This window comes from Coptis chinensis, chromosome 9 (genome assembly GCF_015680905.1).
Source record: "Coptis chinensis isolate HL-2020 chromosome 9, ASM1568090v1, whole genome shotgun sequence".
Classification (NCBI taxonomy): Eukaryota; Viridiplantae; Streptophyta; class Magnoliopsida; order Ranunculales; family Ranunculaceae; genus Coptis; species Coptis chinensis.
Window position 1 is genome coordinate 6,312,501 of NC_141464.1, and position 9,153 is coordinate 6,321,653.

The following is a 9,153-nucleotide window of genomic DNA, read 5'->3' on the forward strand; positions in this document are numbered from 1 at the left end:
CTTTGCTTGATGGACGACGACGCTTTGATGCTTGACGCTGACGCTTGACGCTTTGGCTTTGATGCTTTGGACGGATGCTTGGACGCTTTGATGCTTGATGCATGGGCGCTTTGATGCTTGCTTTGGATGCTTGGATGCTTTGACTTGACTTTGATGCGCTGGACGCTTGGATGCTTTGATGCTTGACGCTGGATGCTTTGACGCTTTGGACGCTTGGCGCTTGGATGCTTTGGACGCTTGGATGCTTGCTTTGATGGCGGATTGATTTTGCTTTGATTCTTGGACGCTTTGATTCATGGATGCTTTGATGCTTTGATTTGACGCTTTGATGCTGGCTTTGATGCTTGGATGCTTTGGACGCTTTGATGCTTGGGCTTTGGATGCTTTGATGCTTGGATGCTTTGATGCTTTGGATGCTTTGGATGCTTTGATGCTTGGATGCTTTGACGCTTTGATGCTGGGCTTTGATGCTTTGATGCTTTGATGCTTTGGATGCTTGGATTTGATGCTTTGATGCTTTGATGATGCTTTGCTTGATGCTTTGGATGCTTTGACGCTTTGATGCTTTGATGCTTGGACGCTTTGATGCTTGGATGCTTTGATGCTTTGGATGCTTGGATGCTTTGATGCTTGATGCTTTGATGCTTGGATGCTTTGGATGCGATGATTGACGACTGACGCTGATGCTTTGATGCTTTGACGGCTTTGATGCTTGATGCTTTGATGCTTGATTTGGATGCTTTGATGCTTGACGCTTTGATGCTTGATGGCTTTGATGCTTTGATGCTTTGATGCTTGATGCTTGACTTTGATGCTTTGATGCTTGGCTGACGCTTTGGACGCTTTGATGCTTGATGATGCTTTGATGCTTTGATGCTTTGGACGCTTTGATGCTGGATGCTTGGACGCTTTTTGACGCTTTGATGCTTTGGATGCTTGGCTTGGATGGATTTGACGCTTGATGGCGGACTGATGCTTTGATGCTTTGACGCTGGATGCTTTGACGCTTTTTGACGCTTTGCTTGATGCTTGACGCTTTGATGCGCTTGACGCTTGATGCTTGACGCTTTTGATGCTTTGACGCTGGGCGACGCTTTGACGCTTTTTTTGGGCTGGACGCTTGGACGCTTTGATGCTTTGACGGACGCGATGCGCTGCGCGGGACGCTTGACGCTTGATGGCTTGGATGCTTTGATGCTTGGCGCTTTGATGCTTGGACGCTGGGACGCTTGACGCTTGACGCTTTGGACGCTTTGGACGCTTGGACGCTTGACGCTTGGGGCTTGGACGCTTTGACGACGGACGCTTTGACGCTTTGATTTGGACGCTTTGGACGCTTATGCTTTGACGCTTGCACGCGCTTGATGCCCGCCGATGTGCCCCATTAACCCTTCCAACGACCAAAAAATTTCAAATTCACTAAATGATTTCCAATTGGTCTAGTTCCACATGATTACTCTTTTTAGTCTAAAATAGACCCAAAACAAAGAAAAAAACGACAAACGGACCACCGGACACCTAAACCCCAAAAAGTCGTTTTTTTTGCTCAAAATGAATGTCCAAACCATTCCAAATGGTTCCAATTGTTTTCTTATGTTGCTCTACGTTTGAAAACACCCCAAATCAAAACACCCCCCGATCGACGGACATCCGAGCCGGAAGTTATGACCGTAAAAAGTTCGTGGTCATTCAATGTTCCCTTTGAATATAGTGGAAAAAAAGTGACTATATTAGGGGGGGAGGAGTTTTTGTGGGAAGGCATCATAGCATAGTTACTCCCCTCCCCAAGGCGCGCAAGGGCCAAGGCGCTATGCTATGCTATCACGTCGGGTAGGCATGCCCCGACTAGACGACGTCCCATGTTGCCACTCGATGTTGCCACCGGCTGCCAAGGTACCACCGCCGCTATGCCACCACCGGCCACCACCGGTGGCCACCTCCGGCGCCACCACCACCGCCCCCGAAAAAACCCCGAAATGTGCCAAAATGTGCCGAAATGTGCTGCCGCGCGTGGAAGCGCTTGCTGCATCATCACGTCGGGTAGGCACGCCCCGACTAGACGTCCCAAGTTGCCGGTCGATGCTACCACCTCCGCCATGGTGCCACCAACGGCCACCTCGTCCCTTGCCCCTCAAAATGTGCTAAAAAAAAAAAATGTGCATGCATCACGCTTATGCATCACGCCGGCATGCCCCGACTAGATGTCCCATGTTGCCACCCGATGTTGCCACCGCCACCCCGAAAGCACCGGGGCACCAACCACCACCACCGCCACCACCCCACCCACCGCCGCCGCCACCCACCCACCACCACCACCACCGCCCCACCACCACCACCACCACCACCACCACCACCACCACCACCACCACCGACGGTTTTTTTTTCGACGGTTTCAATGATCGTTTTCAATTTTTTTCACCACCAAACCCATTTTTGCCCATTTTGATCAATTTTTCGCCCGATTTTTTTTTTCGTTTTTTGATTCCAAATTCAAATTATAAATTAAATTTTTTACCTAAATTTTTTTGCACCTCGCTTTCAGCCTCCACCTTTTTGCTTGCAACCGCCTCCCCCAGCTTAGAGTTTTGAGGTTCCAAGGCTCCAAGCTTCACCTTCATTCACCATTTTGGCCCCCCCCACCCCCCCCGCCCCGAAAGATATTGGTTGCCTCCTCGATGTTGGTTCCCGATGATGATTCCCCATGTGTATTGTGTACGAAGCTTCTTCCTATTCCACAGCGGTTTTAAGCCGCATATTACAAATTGGCTTTTGAATTTTCGCATGCATTTTATGCACATACCGGTGTGAAAGTTAAGTTTTTGCCAAAAATTTCATGTTGCCAATGTCTTCGAAACGCTTATATATGCCCCCCCATGTATATGGATATGGCCCCGGGGATATTGGTTTCCTTCACCATTTTGATCCTCTCCCACGATGTATTAGCCCTTCCTTATTGGTTGCCTCCGACACAACGCAATGATGAATATGTTCCACGGGCGAAGTTTCTTCCTATTCCACAAAATTGGTTTTTAAGCCGCATAAATTGGTGATCGATAGCGGGCACATACATAGCATGAAAGCGGTGTAGCAAAGATCATGTTCGTGTAAATGTCTTCAAACGCCGCCCTATATGTGGCGTATGGGGATATGGCCCCGAATAGATATTGGTTACCTCTCGATATTGATCCTCCCTCGATGTATTAGTTTTTGATTGCCAATTCAACGCGCAAGGAAGTGTTTCCACACCACAGCGGTTTTTCCAAGCTTTAAATGCAAGCTACACAAATTCCAGGCGGGCGATATGGGTGATCGATATATGAGTAGCAACTAGCATAGAGCGTGTTGCAAAATGTCTTCGTGGGGGTTTTCACGAATGCCTCAGATGCGGGTCGTCGGGGATTCGGCCCCGAATTGATATTGGTTGCCTCTCGATGTTGGTTCCCCCCCGATGATGCCATATGTGTATTTCTTTCCATTCCACATGTTGGTTCCCCGATGATGCCATATTGTAATGAAGCTTCTTCCTATTCCACAGGGCGGGCACGCATACAAAAATGAAAGGCGGGTAAAGAATACCGCATGAAAGTCAAGTAAAGATCATCTGCGTAAATGTCTTCAAACGCTATATATATATATGGTATGGGGGGATATGGCCCCGAATAGATATTGGTTACCTCTCGATATTGATCCTCTCTCGATGTATTAGCTTCCTTCGAGATTCGCGAACAACGCGCAAGAAAGTGTTCCACGGGCGGTTGCAAGCTACACAAATGGGTCCACCGGGCGATATGGGTGATCGATAGATAGGAGTAGCAACTAGCATAGAGCGGTGTTGCGAAAATGTCTTCGTGGGGTTCCACACGAGCCGCCCAGAGATGCGCGGGGTCGTCCGGGGATTCGCCCCGAATTGATATTGGTTGCCTCTCGATATTGATCCCCCTCTCCGATGTGATTGTTTTTTAGCCCGCGAACACACCGCAAAGGAAGTGTTCCGCAGGCTAGAAGAAGCGCATGGGGATGCGGTTGCCGCCGCCGCAAATAATCTCTCGGTCGTCGCCTTTGCTTTTCCCTTTTGTTTGTTCGTTCCCAAATATGGACGGATGCAAAATGGACGGGCGGGTGTAGTATCGGATGTGTTCGTGTTGGCGCAGGAGTGGTAAATGGTAAATGCGGTGTGCGCCAGGGGTTTCCTCGCCAATCGGCAGCTTAACTATGTGCTGCCGCTCTCTTCATTTTCTGAAACAATGGAGTTCGAGTTCTCCGCTGAAATAGGTCGGTTCCCGTTGCATACCGGTCGCAAAACGCCTGCTACGTGATGTCATTGCTTTCCCACCGCTTTCCGAACGGCGGAAATCGCGAACTCGCCGTGGTGCTTTGTGACCTAACCGACGGGTTGCCCCGTTAGTATGGCCAACAAGCAATCCACGCCTTCCGTGATGCGAAGATGATTTTTTTGGTTTTTTCCCGCCGGCATTCATCCCCCCCGAAATAGATAGATAGCCTGCCTCCGCGACCGACCGTTCTTCCGTCTGCGCGCGGCGCGCCGCAAAAAAGAATGCTACCGGGTTGATCCCGCCAGTCATATGCTTGTCTCTGTCAAAGATTAAGCCATGCATGTGTAAGTATGAACTAATTCAGACCGCGGAAACCGCGAATGGCTCATTAAATCGCTTATAGTTTGTTTGATGGTACCGCTACTCGATAACCGTGGTAATTCTAGAGCTAATACGCAACAACAAACCCCGACTCGAAGGGACGCATTTATTAGATAAAAGGTCGACGCGGGCTATGCCCGTTGCTCTGATGATTCATGATAACTTCACGGATCGCATGGCCTTGTGCCGGCGACGGTTCATTCAAATTTCTGCCCTATCAACTTTCGATGGTAGGATAGTGGCCTACCATGGTTTCAACGGGTAACGGGGAATTAGGGTTCGATTCCGGAGAGGGAGCCTGAGAAACGGCTACCACATCCAAGGAAGGCAGCAGGCGCGCAAATTACCCAATCCCGACACGGGGAGGTAGTGACAATAAATAACAATACCGGGCTCTTAGAGTCCGTAATTGAAATGAGTACAATCTAAATCCCTTTAACGAGGATCCATTGAGGGCAAGTCCGGTGCCAAAGAGTCGCGTAATTCCAGCCCAATAGCGATATTTAAGTTGTTGCAGCTTAAAAAGCTCAGAGTTGACTTTGGGTTTGGCCGACCGGGTCCGCCCTTCCGTGTGCACCGGTCGCCCCGCCCCTTCTACCGGGCGATGCGCCTCGTCCTTAATCGCCGGGTCGTATTCCGTGCTTTATTACTTTGAAGAAATTAGAGTGCTCAAAGCAAGCCCAAGCTCAGATACATTAGCATGGGATAACATCATAGGATTTCGGTCCTATTACGCTATCCTTCGGATCGGAGTAATGATTAACAGGACAGTCGGGGCATTCAGATTTCATAGTCGAGGTGAAATTCTTGGATTTATGAAAGACGAACCACCGCGAAAAAGCATTTGCCAAGGATGTTTTCATTAATCAAGAACGAAAAGTCAGGGGCTCAAGACGATCGATACCGCCCTAGTCAACCATAAACGATGCCGACCACTGTGGATCGGGCGGATGTTACTTATAGGACTCCGCACCTTATGAGAAATCAAAGTTTTGGGTTCCGGGGAGTATGGTCGCAAGGCTGAAACTTAAAGGAACGTAATTTTGTATTAAACCAACGGCCAGGCCACTTAAGAATTAAGGGATGTTGTCCGTGCGTGCACGTTACTTAATTAGAGAACCCTAATTCTTTTTGTTTTCTATACACCGTATAAAATGAAAAATTAATTTTTAAATTTTTGTTGTTGGTAGCATACGAGTACTATACTGTACTCGTGAGATAATATTGCAGCATATATAAAAAGTTTAATTTAAGCTAATTAACCTATGGTGCGGTGCGCTCCAGAATATAGTAAATTGGACGCGGGTCGCGACTAAAAGTAGAGTGCGGGGCGCGCTTGGTTAAGGCAAATATGAGACGCGCGTGCGCTCACAGGTGAATAACTAGGGCTAAATTCTTTAGCGTCAGGTCATGGGCGGTCAAGGAGTTGGTTTCGCAACTCGTATGCACTCAGACAGTAGCATAAAATTATCAAGAATTTGCAAACAGTGAAAACAGTGTTGGTTTTTGAATAGTAAAAACAGTTTTTCTACCTAAACATGCGTAGCATAAATGAACTAGATAGGCAATGGCACCATTTGATATATAGAAACACTATTACTATTCTAAAATAGTAGAATGATGTGCTAAAACATGTAGAAACAGTAGATTGAATACTTTATAATCATGTGATATAGAGGAGTAGTCGTGTTCGATCCACACTAGTTGTATGTTAGCTACTTGAATGCATGTTTAGATTGTAAACTAATTTACTATGAGAGAGTAATTTACTACTTGATATGCACATTTGAAGTTCTGATGGTTTTTCGTTTTTTTTCTACCCGAATTGACTTTGACTTCCTAGCTTTGACTGGGCTTGAAAAAGGTTTTTCTTCATGAATCTTGGGCTTTAAATGTAGAACTTCCTCAGCAATCATCTTGACTCGTTTTCCATGCAAAAATGGTGTCTTTAGTCGCCTAATCAGCTTCAAGTCCTGAAATGCATAAAAACACGTAAATAGTACTAACTCTCGTTTATTGTAAACATAATTAGCCTAAATAGAATACTATTAAGGGGTTTAAACTACACTTTTGGGTGCTTATCAATGTGCTAAAACACAAACTCTCTGATAGATTCACTCAAGTTTCGTTCTCTCAAATGCAGTGGGCATTTATATTCCTCACATACACGAATGACATCCAAAGGAAATCGTGGTTGATTGATCACACTTGCCACTTACTATCACACTATCCTATTCCTAATTGAGCTAAAGGTCTTTTATTTGGAGTTACGGGGCTAGGGTGATGGTTTAGAAAGAAAAAAGAAGGGAAGAACAAAAATCTGATAAGGTGAGAAATTGGGTCTTCAAGATACTCATAACTAGAGAAGAATCTCGTTTTGTTCTTTGCTTTCGAATTGTGACTAATTCTTTTAGCCCTTTGGCTTTGTGACTCCATAGGATTTTGAACTTCGGGAGTTCTAACTTTGCTTTTGTTGGAGTTCTTACTTTGCTTTTGTTTCTGATATCGGCTCCTTTTGATTTTGAACTTTTGGGAGATTCGATTTTTTGTCTCCTTTGATTTTTTTTTTTAGAGTTTTGGCTTTTGATGGGTCTTTCTTTTCTTTTCGAAGCAACTAACTGATCTATTTTTGTACAATGTATTTTCTTCTCTTTTTCTGATATCCATCCAATTCTCAACTCGTCAGCTAGGTAAGCTTTTTATTATGTGTTGTAGCGGGTCAAGGATTTAGGGTGAAGAATAAAAATGCTTTTAAATTTTGGTGAAGGCTCAAAAGGGGTAACTAGAGGAAAACTATCTTTTTGGGTTTTTAATATTTATTTGGCTATATCAATCCAAAAAAGGGAATAAATTCTCTCATAGGATATGGCGTGGTGATCAAGCAAGTGGACGTGTGGTCTTTCTATCCGGATATCCTTTGAGTCATCACTCAATAATCATTCAAATGAGGCTTTTGGCTAGATTCTCACAGGATATGGAACGTCATTGTTCTAACCTTGGTCTCGGAAACTCATTGCTATATACAATCAAATGCTTATGCATGTCATTCATGAAAAGATGCAGAAACTGTTGTATGCATATTTGTCTAAGTTCGAAGAACGAATCCTTACTCTATTGCTATAATGAGACTTCTAAATTTTGTATTCATCATAGAAAAAGGAAACAAGACATTTAGTACTAAACAGAAAAATATTTAAGAAGGAAAGAAATATATTACTTAATATAAGAAATGCCTAGTTTTTGTAAAATGTTACTATATCACCCCCAAATAGAAATATGTGTTGTCCTCAAAGTATGAAGAGATAAGGAAAGAGATTACCATAGAAACATGAGAAAAAATGGCGATACACATATATTTTGTTCTTCATGATGAAAATATGTCACCCCCAAATAAGTTTGGGGCGTGAGTTGTTTGATATAGAACGAGAAATATATGGTTTATTATACTATTAGGTTACGTAATTATTCTACTATGAAGTTTTAGGGTTTTTGTATTTTTGAAAACATACATAATGCAGAAAATCTAACATGCATGCATGATTATTATTACACTGAAAAGTGCGAAATGTAAAGTACATAAACAACTATCTAAATGGGCACATATGAAATGTGTGTGTGTGTGTGTGTTTTATAATAATTGTTTTTCTCAATGTAAATGAATCTCTAACCATATAGAAGGTTTCTACAAGAAGATAAAATCATACGTTTGTCTAGTATCATTTTGGTTATTCTAGGATGTAAGATTTTCATTTTTTATATCCTTTCATTTTTTTTGTTTTTTTTTTTGAAAAAATGGAGTACAGATGTTATAAAGATAGCTCATACAAAAGCTGAGATTTCTAATACTAAGTTTGAAAACAAACTGGAACAAGTGATTTTAGGCAACTTTCGTGTCGACTCTTTATTAAACCCAATCCAGTCAGACTGTGGCTTCAGTTATATGTGTTGGGGGATTTACTATGCAAGACGTAGTAGGAGGGTTTATCTGATTAGACACTAGTAGGTGGTGGAACTAGGTGGATTTTGGTAGTTCTGGTTAAAATGGGATGGAACCAATGTTTTGTTCTGATTGTTGTATGTACATTGTCCTTGTCTAAATGTATTTGGTGGTTTGACATGATTAGGGAACCCTGGAGGTGGTTGGGTTTGTGGATTAGTACTCCATGTATAATTTGGTTGTTGCCTCCATGGTGCATTTGGTATATTGAAATCATAGAATTCTTCTGGTTGAGGTGATGATATGATGTTGAGTAAGGGACAATTGGTATATCTATAAGGTTTAAGTTGAGAAAGAAAGTGCATGGTGATATGAGCAACCCTTATTAACACATAATTGATCCTAAAACCGCCCTTAGAAGAATGGAGATTACGTACTTCTAAGGGGTTGGGACAATGGGCTTTAGCAATTGGCTTTGTTATAGTAACACCTTATTTCTCTTTTTGGTTGGGCTCTGGACTGGTGGGAAGAATATTAGTCTCAGATATAGCATCTTTTGAA

The 9,153-nt window shown here is 43.7% G+C and overlaps 1 pseudogene; it reads left to right on the top strand.

Moving 5' to 3' along the window:
- The first annotated feature begins 4,559 nt into the window (after nt 1–4,559).
- On the top strand, nt 4,560–5,714 carry LOC147474579 (18S ribosomal RNA; annotated as a pseudogene).
- Nucleotides 5,715–9,153: the final 3,439 nt, after the last annotated feature.